Here is a 14,457-nt window from a genome sequence, read left to right as displayed (position 1 = left end):
CAGGGATTTCCCTGCGCTGTTGGAGGCAGGATCAACCCCGGGGCTTGGCACGTGCAGGGGTTTGGCTGCGCTGTGGGAGGGGGGCTTGGCCCCAGGGCAGGTGCACGCGGGTGTTTGCACCGCAGAGGGGGGTCGGCCCCAGAGAACGCATGAGCTGGCTTCCTTCTGGAGAATCCTGGGAGGGAAGAGGCGGGTGCAGGGGACTCTCTGCCCCCACTGGCTCCCTGTTCCCTCTCTCCACTCCCCAGCCTCAGAAACCTGTTTCCACTGGCACCCTGTCCCCTGCCGAAGCACCCACTAGCACCCACTAGTACTATGTCCCTTGCTCCCACCAACACAGTTGGGGCCACATGAGTGAAGCTTGGGGGGAGGGGTTGGAGGAGGGGTTTTTTGCATCTCACTTGTGTGGCCCCAACTGAGTTTTCTGTGGGTCAGTGACCCTGACTCAAAACAGTTTCCCCGCCCGTCTCAGAAATAAAGACAATGCAGAAACTTTTTGTGTTTGACACAGTATTTTATTTTAAAATGAAGCCTGGCCACCAAGCCCCCATCTGGCAACAGCATTATGACATTCCTGCACTCCCCTTTCCCCCAGACCCTAGATCTGAGCCTATCATACACTGGAACCCCCTGCCCTGAGCCCCTCACATACACCAACCCAAATTCCTGAACCCTCACATCCAGAAGTCTGTGGCTTGCTTAGTACCCTAACCCTACATCTGACCCCAACACTGCCTGGCCTGGCGCCCCCTCCCCGAGCCAGCGTCCCCTTATCCACCACCTCCTGAATCCAGAATTCCTCCCAGAGCTTGCATCTCTCACCCCTTCCCACACCCAAATCCCTCATTCCCACCCCAGAGCCTACACATCCTGTCTCAACCAAGCGAGGTCCGGCTAGACTGCAGGAGTTTTTCAGGATTCTGGAGAGAGCCCAGAAAAACACTTCTGCATCCCGGGATGCATTTGTTCTTCCGCTTCTTTTAGTTGGAAAAATGTCTTCCTACAGAAGAATTGGGGAAAAAAGCAGCAGTATAAGGGTTGGGAATCGCAAGTGATGGAATGGAGGAGAATAAAGAGGGCGGGGCTTCAAGGAAGGGGCGGTAGATCTTGGCTTGTTCTGTCATTTAAAATCTTGGGTGTGAAAAGGTTGGAGACCACTGTTCTAGGGCATTTAATGAAGATGTTAAAGAAAAGAAAAAAACATCCTGATGCATAAATACCTTGTGGCGTATTCACTTTGGAGGCACAGTAACAAGAATCTCATTGCTACTGTTACCATTTTCTCAATAATAAAATATAGACAACTTGCATAGCTAACTAATAACCATATTGTGGAACTGAATTCTACTACATTAGGAAGTAGCGTTGGCTGGACTGATGATATAGAATCATAGGACTGGAAGGGACCTCGAGAGGTCATCGAGTCCAGCCCCCCACCCTCAAGGCAGGACCAAGCTCCGTCTACACCATCCCTGACAGATGTCTATCTAACCTGTTCTTAAATATCTCCAGAGAGGGAGATTCCACCACCTCCCTTGGCAATTTATTCCAATATTTGACCACCCTGACAGTTAGGAATTTTTTCCTAATGTCCAATTTAAACCTCCCTTGCTGCACTTTAAGCCCATTACTCCTTGTCCTGTCCTCAGAAACCAAGAGGAACAAATTTTCTCCTTCCTCCTTGTGACACCCTTTTAGATATTTGAAAACCGCTATCATGTCCCCCCTTAATCTTCTTTTTTCCAAACTAAACAAGCCCAGTTCATGAAGCCTGGCTTCATAGGTCATGTTCTCTAGACATTTAATCATTCTTGTCGCTCTTCTCTGTACCCTTTCCAATTTCTCCACATCTTTCTTGAAATGTGGCGCCTAGAACTGGACACAGTACTCCAGCTGAGGCCTAACTAGTGCAGAGTAGAGCGGCAGAATGACTTCACGAGTTTTGCTTACAACACACCTGTTGATACAACCTAGAATCATATTTGCTTTTTTTGCAACAGCATCACACTGTTGACTCATATTCAACTTGTGGTCCACTATGACCCCTAGATCCCTTTCCGCCATGCTCCTTCCTAGTCAGTCGCTTCCCATCTTGTATGTATGGAACTGATTGTTCCTTCCTAAGTGGAGCACTTTGCATTTCTCTTTATTAAACCTCATCCTGTTTACCTCTGACCATTTCTCTAACTTGCTAAGGTCATTTTGAATTATGTCCCTATCCTCCAAAGAAGTTGCAACCCCACCCAGTTTGGTATCATCTGCAAACTTAATAAGCGTATTCTCTGTCATGATTATGAGGGTTAGCCAGCAGCCTGGGGATTAAGGGGTTAACTACACCTAGCCAGGTGGAGTGACCAATAGGAAAGTAGGTGGGACTATTCAAACTGGGACAAAGGAATTTGGGTTTTTTTCTTTTTCTCCCTTTTGTCTCGCTGAGAGAGTTCTCTGCAGCTACAGAGAGGGACAAGCATGTCTCTCTCTCTCCAAGACACCATTCTTCATTTTCTGTAAGTAGGGTAAAGTTTAGGTAGTTTCGTTAGGTTTTATTGTGTTATGGATTGGGTATGGGATCTGAGATCTGGCACTGCTTAAAAGATGTTTTGGCTTTTCTTTGTAACTAAGTTCTAGGCCCATGGAGTTTCTCCATGAGTATATTTTGTTACCTTCCTCTCTAGTCATTATACTTGCAACCAGAATATTGTTGTAATAATAAAAGTTCTTTCTTTTCTTTTATTAACCTGGCAGTGGTTAATGGTGTGCCTGATTTTTGTTTTAGGGGGAAGATTTCCCAAATGATCTTTCCCCTGGTTTCTTTAGCAACATTTGGGTGGTGGCAGCGGAAGTTTTATTCCCAAGATCTAGGTTTTTAAGATCTTGGGGGAAGTTTTATACCAAAGCCTGGTAGATAAGGCTTTGGGGTACACTTGCTGGCCCCCACTTCTGCATTTATCATGCCAGAGTGGGGAAGGAGCCATGACATTCTCTATCCCAATATCTACATCATTGATGAAGATATTGAACAGTACGGGTCCCAAAACAGACCCTTGCAAAACTCCACTTGTTATCCCTTTCCAGCAGGATTTAGCACCGTTAACAGCAACTCTCTGACTACAGTTATCCAGCCAATTATGCACCCACCTTATCGTGGCCCTATCTAAGTTATATTTGCCTAGTTTATCAATAAGAATATCATGCGAGACCGTATCAAATGCCTTACTACAGTCTAGGTGTATGACATCCACCGCTTCTCCCTTATCCACAAGGCTCGTTATCCTAACAAAGAAAGCTATCAGATTAGTTTGGCATGACTTGTTCTTCACAAACCCATGCTGGCTATTCCCTATCACTTTATTACCTTCCAAGTGTTTGCATATGATTTCCTTAATTACCTGCTCCATTATCTTCCCTGGGACAGACGTTAAACTGACCGGTCTGTAGTTTCCTGGGTTGTTCTTATTCCCCTTTTTATAGATGGGCACAATATTTGCCCTTTTCCAGTCTTCTGGAATCTCCCCTGTCTTCCATGATTTTTCAAAGATCATAGCTAAAGGCTCAGATACCTCCTCTATCAGCTCCTTGAGTATCCTGGGATGCATTTCATCAGGACCTGGTGACTTGCTGACATCTAACTTTCCTAAGTGATTTTTAACTTGTTCTTTGTGTATCCTATCTTCTAAACTTACCCTCTCTCTGCTTGTATTCACTATGTTAGGCACACCTCCAGACTTCTCGGTGAAGACCGAAACAAAGAAGTCATTGAGCATCTCCGCCATTTCCAAGTTTCCTGTTACTGCTTCTCCCTCCTCACTGAGCAGTGGGCCTACCCTGTCCTTGGTCTTCCTCTTGCTTCTAATGTATTTATAAAAGGTCTTCTTGTTTCCCTTTATGCCTGTAGCTAGTTTGATCTCATTTTGTGCCTTTGCCTTTCTAATCTTGCCCCTGCATTCCCGTGTTGCTTGCCTATATTCATCCTTTGTTATTTGTCCTAGTTTCCATTTTTTATAGGACTCCTTTTTTATTTTGAGATCATGCAAGATCTCCTTGTTAAGCCAAGCTGGTCTTTTGCCATATTTTCTATCTTTCTTACACAGCGGAATTGTTTGCTTTTGGGCCCTTAACAACGTCCCTTTGAAATACTTCCAACTCTCCTCAGTTGTTTTTCCCTTCAGTCTTGCTTCCCATGGGACCTTACCTACAAGTTCTCTGAGCTTATCAAAATCTGCTTTCCTGAAATCCATTACCTCAATTGTGCTGGTCTCCCTTCTACCTTTCCTTAAGATCATGAACTCTATTATTTCATGATCACTGTCCCCCATACTGTCTTCCACTTTCAAGTTCTCAACTAGTTCCTCCCTATTTGTTAAAACCAAATCCAGAACAGCTTCTCCTCTGGTAGCTTTTTCAACCTTCTGAAACAGAAAGTTGTCTCCAATGCTGTCCAGAAACTTATTGGATAGCCTGTGCCCCGTTGTGTTAGTTTCCCAACATATGTCTGGATAGTTGAAGTCCCCCATCACCACCAAATCTTGGGCTTTGGATAGTTTTGTTAATTGTTTAAAAAAGGCCTCATCCAGGCTAGGTGGCCTGTAGTAGACTCCTAGCATGATATCACCCTCGTTTTTTACCCCTTTTAGCTTAACCCAGAGACTCTCTACACAGCTATCTCCTACATTCATCTCCACTTCAGTCCAAGTGTGTACATTTTTAATATACAAGGAAACCCCTCCCCCCTTTTTTTCCCTGTCTGTCCTTCCTGAGCCAGCTGTCCCCTTCCATACCAACATTCCAATCGTGCGTCCCATCCCACCAGGTTTCTGTAATACCAATGATATCATAGTTGTATTTATTTGTTAGCAATTCCAGATATATTTTCATTATAAATATAATTGTTACCCTTCCCCCATCTTCCCAAGGGTATGTCTACACTACCACCCTAGTTCAAACTAGGGTGGTTAATGTAGGCAACCGAAGTTGCAAATGAAGCCCGGGATTTGAATTTCCCAGGCTTCATTTGCATCTTGCCGGGCACCGCCATTTTTAAATCCCCCTGGTTCGGACTCTGTGCCCGCGGCTACACGCGGCACGGACTAGGTAGTTCGGATTAGGCTTCCTATTCTGAACTACCGGTACACCTCACGAGCATGGCCATGGCCAAGCCTCAAGTACCCCGCAACTCCCCTGGCCCTTGCAGGCAGCAGCCCCAGGGGTCCCAGGACCCACCCAGGGGGACCAAGAGGCACACCCTGTCCTCGTCCTGGCCAGAGATCCTGTCCATTCTTGAACTCTGGGGTGAGGAGGAGATCTTACAGAATATCTGTGATGGGGTGATGCAACCCCACACTACCTTCATCCCCCTCTGGGAGCCGGAGGGAGATGAACTGGCGCCTCACATCGCCAGGGAGACCACGGCGGCATGAGGCAGCACCCCAGCTGATTCGCTGGGGGAGGCGAAAGTGAACGCCGTAGCCGGTGAGGGTGTCGGGGGTGGAGCCCGTGGGAGCGGGGGAGGAGCAGAGGTAAAAGACACCAGTGCAGGCGTACTGGGGAGGGGGATGGTTGAGCCCTGGGAGGAAGAGAGTGGCGCCCTTGGCATTATAAGGGTGGTTGGGGCCTTCGGACAGGGAAGGGCGGTGGGGGACCCAGAGGAGAAGAGTCCAGACTCCTGGCAAGAGCGGGGTGAGCGGGGGTGAGGAAGTAGCCCAGGGCGGGCGTAATTGGATTGCCTGTGGGCTGATGAGTTGCGGCAGGTAGCCCCATCATCCAGGTGGGGGAAAAGCAGATATTTTCCCTCATCTTAGGGCCCTGGGCTGGGGCCTGGAGAGAAGGCGGGCCCGGGTCCCCCTCATACTCCGCTTGGGATAACCATAGGAGGGAATCGGTTAGGAAAAATACGGTCGGATTCCCACGGGAGGTGTTAACAGATCAAGGCACCAATGTAACCTCCCACGTGATGACAGAATTGTGCCAAATGTTGCAAATTAAAACCCTAAGCACATCCGTGTATCATCCCCAGACCGACGGCTTAGCAGAACGATTCAACAAGACGCTAAAAATGATGTTAAAATGATTTATACAGGACGACCCCCAAGATTGGGACAAAGTGTTGCCGGCCCTGTTGTTTGCCATATGGGAGGTACCCCAGGCCTCCTTGGAGTACTCCCTATTTGAATTGTTATACAGGCGTCAACTGTAGGGCATCCTAGACCTAGTAAAAGAACACTGGGAAGAGCAGGAGTCAAAAGCCCGGGGAACGGTCCAGTATGTGCTGTACTTCCGGGAAAAGATACAATCTTTGGGGGAGTTAGCTAAAAGTAACCTAGAAAAGGCCCAAGAACGACAAGAAGTACAGTATAATCAGGGGGTCCACTTGAGGGAGTTTGCACCAGGGGACCATGTCTTATTGTTACTGCCTGATTGGGACTCGAAACTGATGGCGAAATGGCAAGGCCCTTTCGAAGGCCTAAGGAGGGTCGGGAAAGTAGACTATGAGATAAGGCTGGTCAGGAAGAGGAAGGACACACAGATATATCATGAACCTGTTAAAGAAGTGGAAACCCAGAGAAGTCCTCTTTATCAACCCTCTGCCCCCTGCATTGGGCTTGGACCCGGGGTGTGAACCGGAGAAGGGCCCCCACATAGAGGGAGAGCTGATGCACCTCCAGAAGAAGGAAATAGGGCGATTGCTACAGGTGTTTCCTCACGTGTTGGCCGGGTAAGACCACCCTCACGAGTCATGAGATACACACAGAGCCGGGAAGGAGGGTCCGTAACTCCCTCTGGCCCTTACCAAAGAAGTTATAGGAACCCATGAAGCAAGAACTGCAAATGGTGTTGCAGTGGGGGGTGGTGTAGGAGTCACATAGTGATTGGCAAAGCCCAATAGTGTTAGTACCGAAGGCAGATAAACAATGCGATTTTGTATTGATTTCTAAGGAGTGAACACCATCTCCCAATTTGATGCCTACCCAATGCCCAGGGTAAATAAGCTCCTGGAGCGAATAGGGGAAACCCGGTACCTCTCCACGATTGATCTAACAAAGGGGTATTGGCAAATCCCATTAAGCCGAGAGGCAAGAGAAAAGACCGCCTTTGTAACCCCATTCGGACTGTACCACTTTATAACCATGCCGTTTGGGCTACATGGCGCAGCCGCAACATTCCAGAGGCTGATGAACTAGGTATTACGTAAATACCAGCAGTACGCCATCACGTATATTGATGACATCATCATCTTCAGTATGACGTGGGCCCAACACCTGCAACACATACACGCTATTCTCAAGATTCTAGCAGAAGCCGGCCTGACAGTGATCCCGAAGAAATGCAGGTTTGGGTGCAGGGAAGTATCATATCTTAGATATACAGTGAGACGTCGATTTCAGCTTCCCTGGTCAGCGTTTTCGGCTTCAAAAGTCAATTTCGGCTATCATGGCCCGGGTCGGTGTTTTCGGCTTCAAAAGTCAATTTCTACCATCGCAGTCCAGGGGGGCGTTTTCGGCCTTCGGACGTCAATTTTGGCCTCCACAGCCCGGGTCGGCGTTTCCGGCTACAAAATCGATTTCAGCCAACATTTTCAGGCTGTGCACATCAATTTCAGATTCCGTGGCCCAGGTCGGCATTTTCAGCTTCAAAAGTTGATTTCAGCCATTGTGGCCCGGGTCGGCGTTTTCGGCATCAAAAGTCGATTTCTGCCACTGCAACCCAGGGAAGCGTTTTCAAGCTCCGGATATCGATTTTGGCCTCCATGGGCCGGGTTGGCGTTTTCAGCTTCAAAAGTTGATTTCGGCCATCACAGCCAGGGGGAGCGTTTTCGGGCTCTGGACGCCGTTTTCGGCCTCCGTGGCATGGGTCGGCATTTTCAGGTGAAAAAGTCAATTGCGGCCTCCGCAGTCCAGGTCGGCGATTTCAGCTGCAAAAGTCAATTGCAGACGATACGGTCCAGGTCATCATTTTCAGCTTCAAAAGTCGCATTCGGCCATCGCAGCCTGGGGGCGGGTTTTTGGTCTCCGGACGTGGATTTCGGCCTCCGCGGCCCAAGGCGGCGTTTTCAGCTTCATATGCTGATTTCGGCCATCACGGACCTAGGAGGCTTTTCAGGTTCTGGATGTCGATTTCGGCCTCCATGCCCCGGGTCAGCATTTTCGGCTGCAAAAGTCGATATCGGCCATTGTTGCCCAGAGGGGTGGGTTTTCGGGGTCCAGATGTTGATTTTGGCCTCCGAGGCCCAGGTCGGCATATTCGGTTCAAAAGTAGACTTTGGCCATTGCAGTCCGGCGGGGGGGGGGAGGGGGAAGCGTTTTCGAACTCCGGACATAGAGTTCAGGCTCAGCGTTCTGGATCGGTGTTTTTTGTTTCAAACGTCAATTTCGGCCTCCGAGCCCTGGCTTGGCGTTTCTGGCTGCAAAAGTCAATTTCAGCCATTGCGGCCCAGGGGGGGAGTTTTCGGGGTTCAAACGTCGATTTTAGCCTCCGTGGCCCGGGGGGGGGCGTTTCCAGCTGCAAAATCAATTTCAGCCATCGCGGACTGGGGGGGCATTTTCAGGCTCCAGACGTAAATTTCAGCCTCTGCGGCCCAAGGCGGAGTTTTCAGCTTCAAAAGTCTATTTTGGCCATCGCGGCCCGTTGAGCAGGAGGAAAGGCGTTTTTGGAGTCCGGACGTTGATTTCGGCCTCGGCGTCCCAGGTCAGCGTTTTCGTCTTCAAATGTCGATTTCGGCCTCCGAGCCCCAGGTCGGCGTTTTCGGCTTTAGAAGTCAATTTTGGCCATGGAAGTGCATTTTCAGGCTCAGGACGTCAATTTTGGCGTCTGTAGCCCAAGTCGGAGTTTTCGGCTTCAAAAGTCGACTTCGTCCATCGCAGCCTGAACGGGGGGGGGGGGGGGGGCGTGTTTTCAGACTCCGGATGTTGATTTCGGCCTCGGCGTTCCGGGTCGGCATTTTTGGCTTCAAACGTCGATTTCGGCCTCCGTGGCCTGAATCGTCGTTTTTGGCTTCAAAAGTCGATTTTGGCCATCGTGGCCCAGGCGGACATTTTCGGGCTCCAGACATCGTTTTCGGCCTCTGCGGCCCAAGTCGGCATTTTCAGCTTCAGAAGTTGATTTCAGCCATCTCAGCCCTTTCGGGAGGAGGTGGCATTTTCAGATTCCGGATGTCGATTTCGGCCTCGGCGTCCTGGTTTGGCATTTTCAGCTTCAAAAGTCGATTTCGGCCATCGTGGCCCAGATTGACGTTTTCTGCTGCAAAAGTCAATTTCTGCCATCGCGTTCCGGACCTCGATTTCAGCCTCCATGGCCCGGGTCGACGTTTTTGGCTTCATAAGTTGATTTCGGCCATCGCGGCCCGGGGTAGGGGGCTTTTCGGGGCCTGGAGGGCCGTTTTCGGCCTCGAATTGCAATTTCGGCCGACGCACTTCAGGGAGCCATTTTCGTCCTGTGAGATGAATTTCGGCCGTCGCAGCTCAGGGGGAATTTTTCTGCCTCAGAGGTCGATTTCGGGCATCGCAGGTCTGGTGGTCATTTTCAGCCACAGATGTCGATTTCCATTTCAGAGGTCGATTTCGGCCTACGCATCCCGGGGGGCCATTTTCGCCCTCGGAGGTTGATTTCGGTCTTCGCAGTCTGTTGGGCCTTATTCGGCTTCAGAGGTCGGTTTCGGCCGTTGCAGCTCGGGCGGCGATTTTCGGCCTCAGAGATCGATTTTGGCCGTCGCAGCCCAGGCAACTGCTTTCAGCCTTGGATATCGATTTCGGCCGTCGCAGTTCGGGGGACGTTTTCTGCCCTGTAGGTCGATTTCGGTCGTCGCAGCTTGGGGGGGCTTTTTCTGCTTCGGAAGTTGATTTCGGCCCTCGCAGCCCGAGGGGCCGTTTTTGGCTTCGGAGTCTGAATTCGGGCATTGCATGCCTGTCGGGCATTTTTGACCTCCCACGTCAATTTCGTCTTCGGAGGTCGATATCGGAATTCGTAGCACAGGGAGCCGTTTTCGGCCTCGGAGGTCAATTTCGGCGGTCTAAGCCCAGGGGGACAATTTCGGCCTCAGACATCAATTTCAACCTCTGCAGCTTGTGAGGCTTTTTCTGCCTCAGAGGTCTGTTTCAGCCGTTGCAGCTCGGGTGGGCTTCTTCGGCCTTGGAGTCCGATTTCGGGCATCGCAGACTGGGGGGCCATTAACGGTCTCTGAGATCCATTTCGGCCGTCGCAGCTAGGGAGCCGTTTTTGGCCTCGGAGGTCAATTTCGGCGTTCTCAGCCCAGGGGGAACTTTTCAGCCTAGAAGGTCCATTTCGGCTTTGCAGGTGTAGTGGAGTAGAGTGGCCACCCACTGAGCCGGAGGAACCCCTCCGGGAGCCATTTTGGGCCCGGCCTAGCCCCGCCTCCTCACATGACCGGAAGCCAAAGGGCAGGGCTAGGACTATAAGAAGGCTGCCGGGGAGCTCAGTGAGGGGGCAGCCTCTGAAGGAGCCGGAGGCCTGTCCGGAGCTCCTGCCTGGGGAGGCTAAGACCCAGGCTAGGCTGCCTTCAGCGGTCTCCCCGGAGGCCGGCCAAGGCTTCCCTGCCCAGGCTACTGAGGCCGGGCCAAGCCCGCCAGCAGAACCACCCGTGGACCCAGAGGACGGGCCCGACCTGGGGGACGAGCTGGACCCCCGATGGGTACTGGAACACCGGGCCGGATGAGCGTGCAGGACGCCGCAGAGCTCCAACCCCTTGACCCCTGGATTGGGCCGGCCGGACACTGCGGGGACGAAAGCGCCTCGACTCCCTGATGGACCTGCCGGAGCTACAGGTACCTGGGAAGGGGGAGACAAGAAGTGGCCCAGGGGTAGTCTGGGCCAAGAGCGGCCCGCGGCCAGCAAGTTACGGGCCGGAGCCCTGCTGAGCCAGTCTCAGCTGCACGGCTGCATTCAGGGCCCCTGGGCCGGGGCGCAGTGAGGTGGGTGGGCCTGCGCCCCCCCCCCGCCACCCCTTAACCAGGTGGCAGTCTCCCTCTCACCGCTGCTGCTGGTGCCCTTCCGGGCCTGCTCCTGAATAAGGAGCGTCTACAGACTGGTGTTTGGTTGCGGCCACGCCTTGCATCAGGGCCTTGCATTTGCCGCCCCACCCGGAGTTAGGGCCTGGGTTTGGCTGGCGGTATTTGTTGACCGCCCTGTGCTTACCTACGGTGCGTTTGGGACCATCCGTGCATTGGGCGGGAACTCTTAAAGGGACAGGACTAGAACGGTTGCCCTGCCCGAACTGTATGATGATAGACTGACAAGTGGTGGGCTTATTTCTCTGCAGCCCGGACCTGAAGCAAGGCTGGGCACGCGAACAATTACCTCTTGGCCCGACCTGAAGGAAGGCCGGGAAGAGACTCGCCCGCCTGGACTGTTTTAAGGCGTGGTAACACAGGGAGGCAGGCACGTCTCCCACTGTGCTGGAGGCAGAGGGACTGCCTCTTGAAGCCCTACTGCCCTATCACAAACTTCCCCCGGAAGGAGGGAAAAGCTCAGGCTGTTGTGGACATTGCCGGAGGACAGTGTCCTGAAAGGGATCTGGCCACCTGCCAGCAGTACTAATTCCCCAACTCGACAGCAGGTGGCGCTGTGACGAGCGGGAAGCTGCTACAGCAGAGCAATTTCGGACGTCGCAGCTCGGGGATGCTTTTTCGTCCTTGGAGGTCGATTGCGATCGTCAAATCCCGGGGGGGGCATTTTCGGCTTTGGAGGTTGATTTCGGCCTTTGCAGGCTGGTGGGACGTTTTCGGCCTCGGAGGTAGATTTCGGGCATCGCAGGCCAGGCAGGCATTTTCGGCCTCAGACGTCAATTTCGGCTTCTGAGGTCGATTTCGGCTTTCAGAGCCTGGAGGGCCGTTTTCGGCCTCGGATTTCGATTTCGGCCGTCGCACCTCGGGGGGCCGTTTTCATCCTGTGAGATCAATTTCGGCCGTCGCAGCTCAGGGGGAATTTTTGGTCCGCGGAGGTTGATTTCGGGCATCGCAGGCCTGGTGGTCATTTTCAGCAGCAGATGTCGATTTCCATTTCAGAGGTCGATTTCGGCCTTCGCACCCTGGGGGGCCATTTTTGCCCTCGGAGGTTGATTTCGGCCTTTGCAGTCTGTTGGGCCTTATTCGGCTTCAGAGGTCGATTTCGGCCTCTGCGACCCAGGTCGGTTTTTTTCGGTTCCAAAAGTAGAATTTGGCCATCGCAGCCTGGGGAGGGGAGGATTTGGGCTCCGTATGTCGATCTCGGCCTCCGTGTCCTGGGTCGGTGGTTTCGGCTTCAAGAGTAGAATTTGGCAATCTACTGGGGGGGGGGGGGGGGGCGTTTTCGTGCTGCGGACGTCGATTTTGGCCTCTGGCGGCCCAGGTCACCGTTTTCAGGTCGAAAAGTAGAATTTGGCCATCACGGCCTCAGGGGGGCGTTTTTGGACTGCGGACATCGATTTCAGCCACTGCGGCCCGGGTCGGCTTCTTTGGCTTCAAAAGTCGATTTCGGCCATTGCGGCCCGGGCGGGCGTTTTCGGGCTCTGTATGTCAATTTCGGCTTCCGCAGTCCGGGTCGGCATTTTTGGCTTCAAAAGTCGATTTCGGCCACCGTGGCCCGGGTGGGGGGCGTTTTTGGACTTCGGATGTCGCTTTTGGTAAGCAATTCCAGCTTCAAATGTCAATTTCGGGCATCACAGGCCGGGGGTCGTTTTCAGGTTGCAGGCGTTGATTTCGTGCTCTGTGGCCCAGGTCGGCATTTTCAGCTTCAAAAGTCAATTTCGGCCATCGCGGCTCGGGTCGTCGTTTTAAGATTCAAAAGTTGATATCAGCCATCGCGGTCTAGGGGGGGCATTATCGGGCTCCGGATATTGATTTCGGCCTCCGCAGCCATGGAAGGCGATCTCAGCTTCAAAAGTTGATTTCGTCCATCGTTGTCAGGGGGTCTTTTTCTCTTTTTCAAGCTACGGACGGCGATTATGGGTTCCACGGCCAGTGTCAGTGTTTTCAGGCTCTGTATGTCAATTTCGGCCTCCGCGGCTCTGGTCGGCATTTTCGGCTTCAAAAGTTGATTTTGGCCATCGTGGCCTGGGCGACTGTTTTCGGGCTCCGGACATCGATTTCGGCCTCTGCGGCCCAGGTCGCCATTTTCGGCTTCAAAAGTCGATTTCGGGCATCGCAGCTCGGGGGGGACGGGCATTTTTGCGCTCTGGACATCGATTTTGGCCTCCTTGGCCCAGTTCGGCTTTTTCAGCTTCAAAAGTTGATTTCGGCCATTGCAGGCCATGGGGGAGCCTTTTTGGGCTCCGGACGTTGATTTTGGCCTCCTCAGCCCGGGTCGCTGTTTTAAGGTGGGGGGGAGAGCATTTATAGGCTTCGGATCTCGATTTCGGCCTCTGCGGCCTGGGTCGGCGTTTTCAGCTTCAAAAGTCGATTTCGGCCATCGCAGCCCGGGGGGCGGGCATTTTCAGGCTGCGGATGTCGATTTCGGCCATCGCATCCCGGGGAGGCATTTTTGGACTTCGGACCTCGATTTCGGCCTCCGCGGCCCAATTCGGCATTTTCGGCTTTAAAAGTCTATTTTGGCCAGCTCGGCCCAGGAGAGCGTTTTCGGGCTCCACACTTCGATATAGGACTCAGCAGCCCGGGTCGGCTTTTTCGCCTTCATAAGTCGATGTTGGCCTTCTCGCCCCGGGAGGGCGTTTACAGGCTCCGGACGTCAATTTCTTCCTCCGTGGCCCAGGTCAGCATTTTCGGCTTCAAAAGTCAATTTCGGCCATTGCATCCCGAGGGGGCGTTTTTGGGCTTAAGACCTCGATTTCGGCCTCTGCAGCCCGGTTCGGCATTTTCAGCTTTAAAAGTCTATTTTGGCCAGCTCGGCCCGGGAGAGCGTTTTCGGGCTGCAGACATCGATTTCATCCTAAGCGGCCCTGGTCGGCATTTTCAGCTTCAAAAGTCGATTTCGGTCTCCGCGGCCTGGGGTTTGTTTTCTGTCTGCAGACGTCGGTTTCAGCCTCCACGGCCCGAGTCGGCGTTTTCACCTGCAAAAGTTGATTTCGACCATTGAGGCCCGAGGGGGCATTTTCGGTCTTCGGATATCAATTTTGGCTTCCTGGGCCTGGGGCTGGCATTTTTGAGTATAAAAGTTGATTTCCCCCATCGTGGCCTGGGCTGACGTTTTCGGGCTCTGGATGTCGATTTTGTCCTCTGCTTCCTGATTTGGCATTTTCGGTTGCAAAACTGGATTTTGGACATCGCGGTCCGAGGGGGCTTTTTCGGACTCCAGACGTCAATTTCAGCCTCCGCTGCCCGGGTCTGCGTTTTAAGCTTCAAAAGTTGATTTTGGCCATCGCAGTCCGGGGGGGAGAGGGGGGTCATTATTGGGCTCTGGATGTAGATTTCGGCAATCGCGGGCCTAGTCTGCATTTTCGGCTGCAAAAGTCGATTTCGGCCACCGCAGCCTGGGGGGGTGTTTTCGGGCTACGGACTTCGATTTCGGCTTTTT

This window comes from Pelodiscus sinensis, unplaced genomic scaffold (genome assembly GCF_049634645.1).
Source record: "Pelodiscus sinensis isolate JC-2024 unplaced genomic scaffold, ASM4963464v1 ctg51, whole genome shotgun sequence".
NCBI lineage: Eukaryota > Metazoa > Chordata > Testudines > Trionychidae > Pelodiscus > Pelodiscus sinensis.
This window is presented reverse-complemented; position numbering follows the sequence as displayed.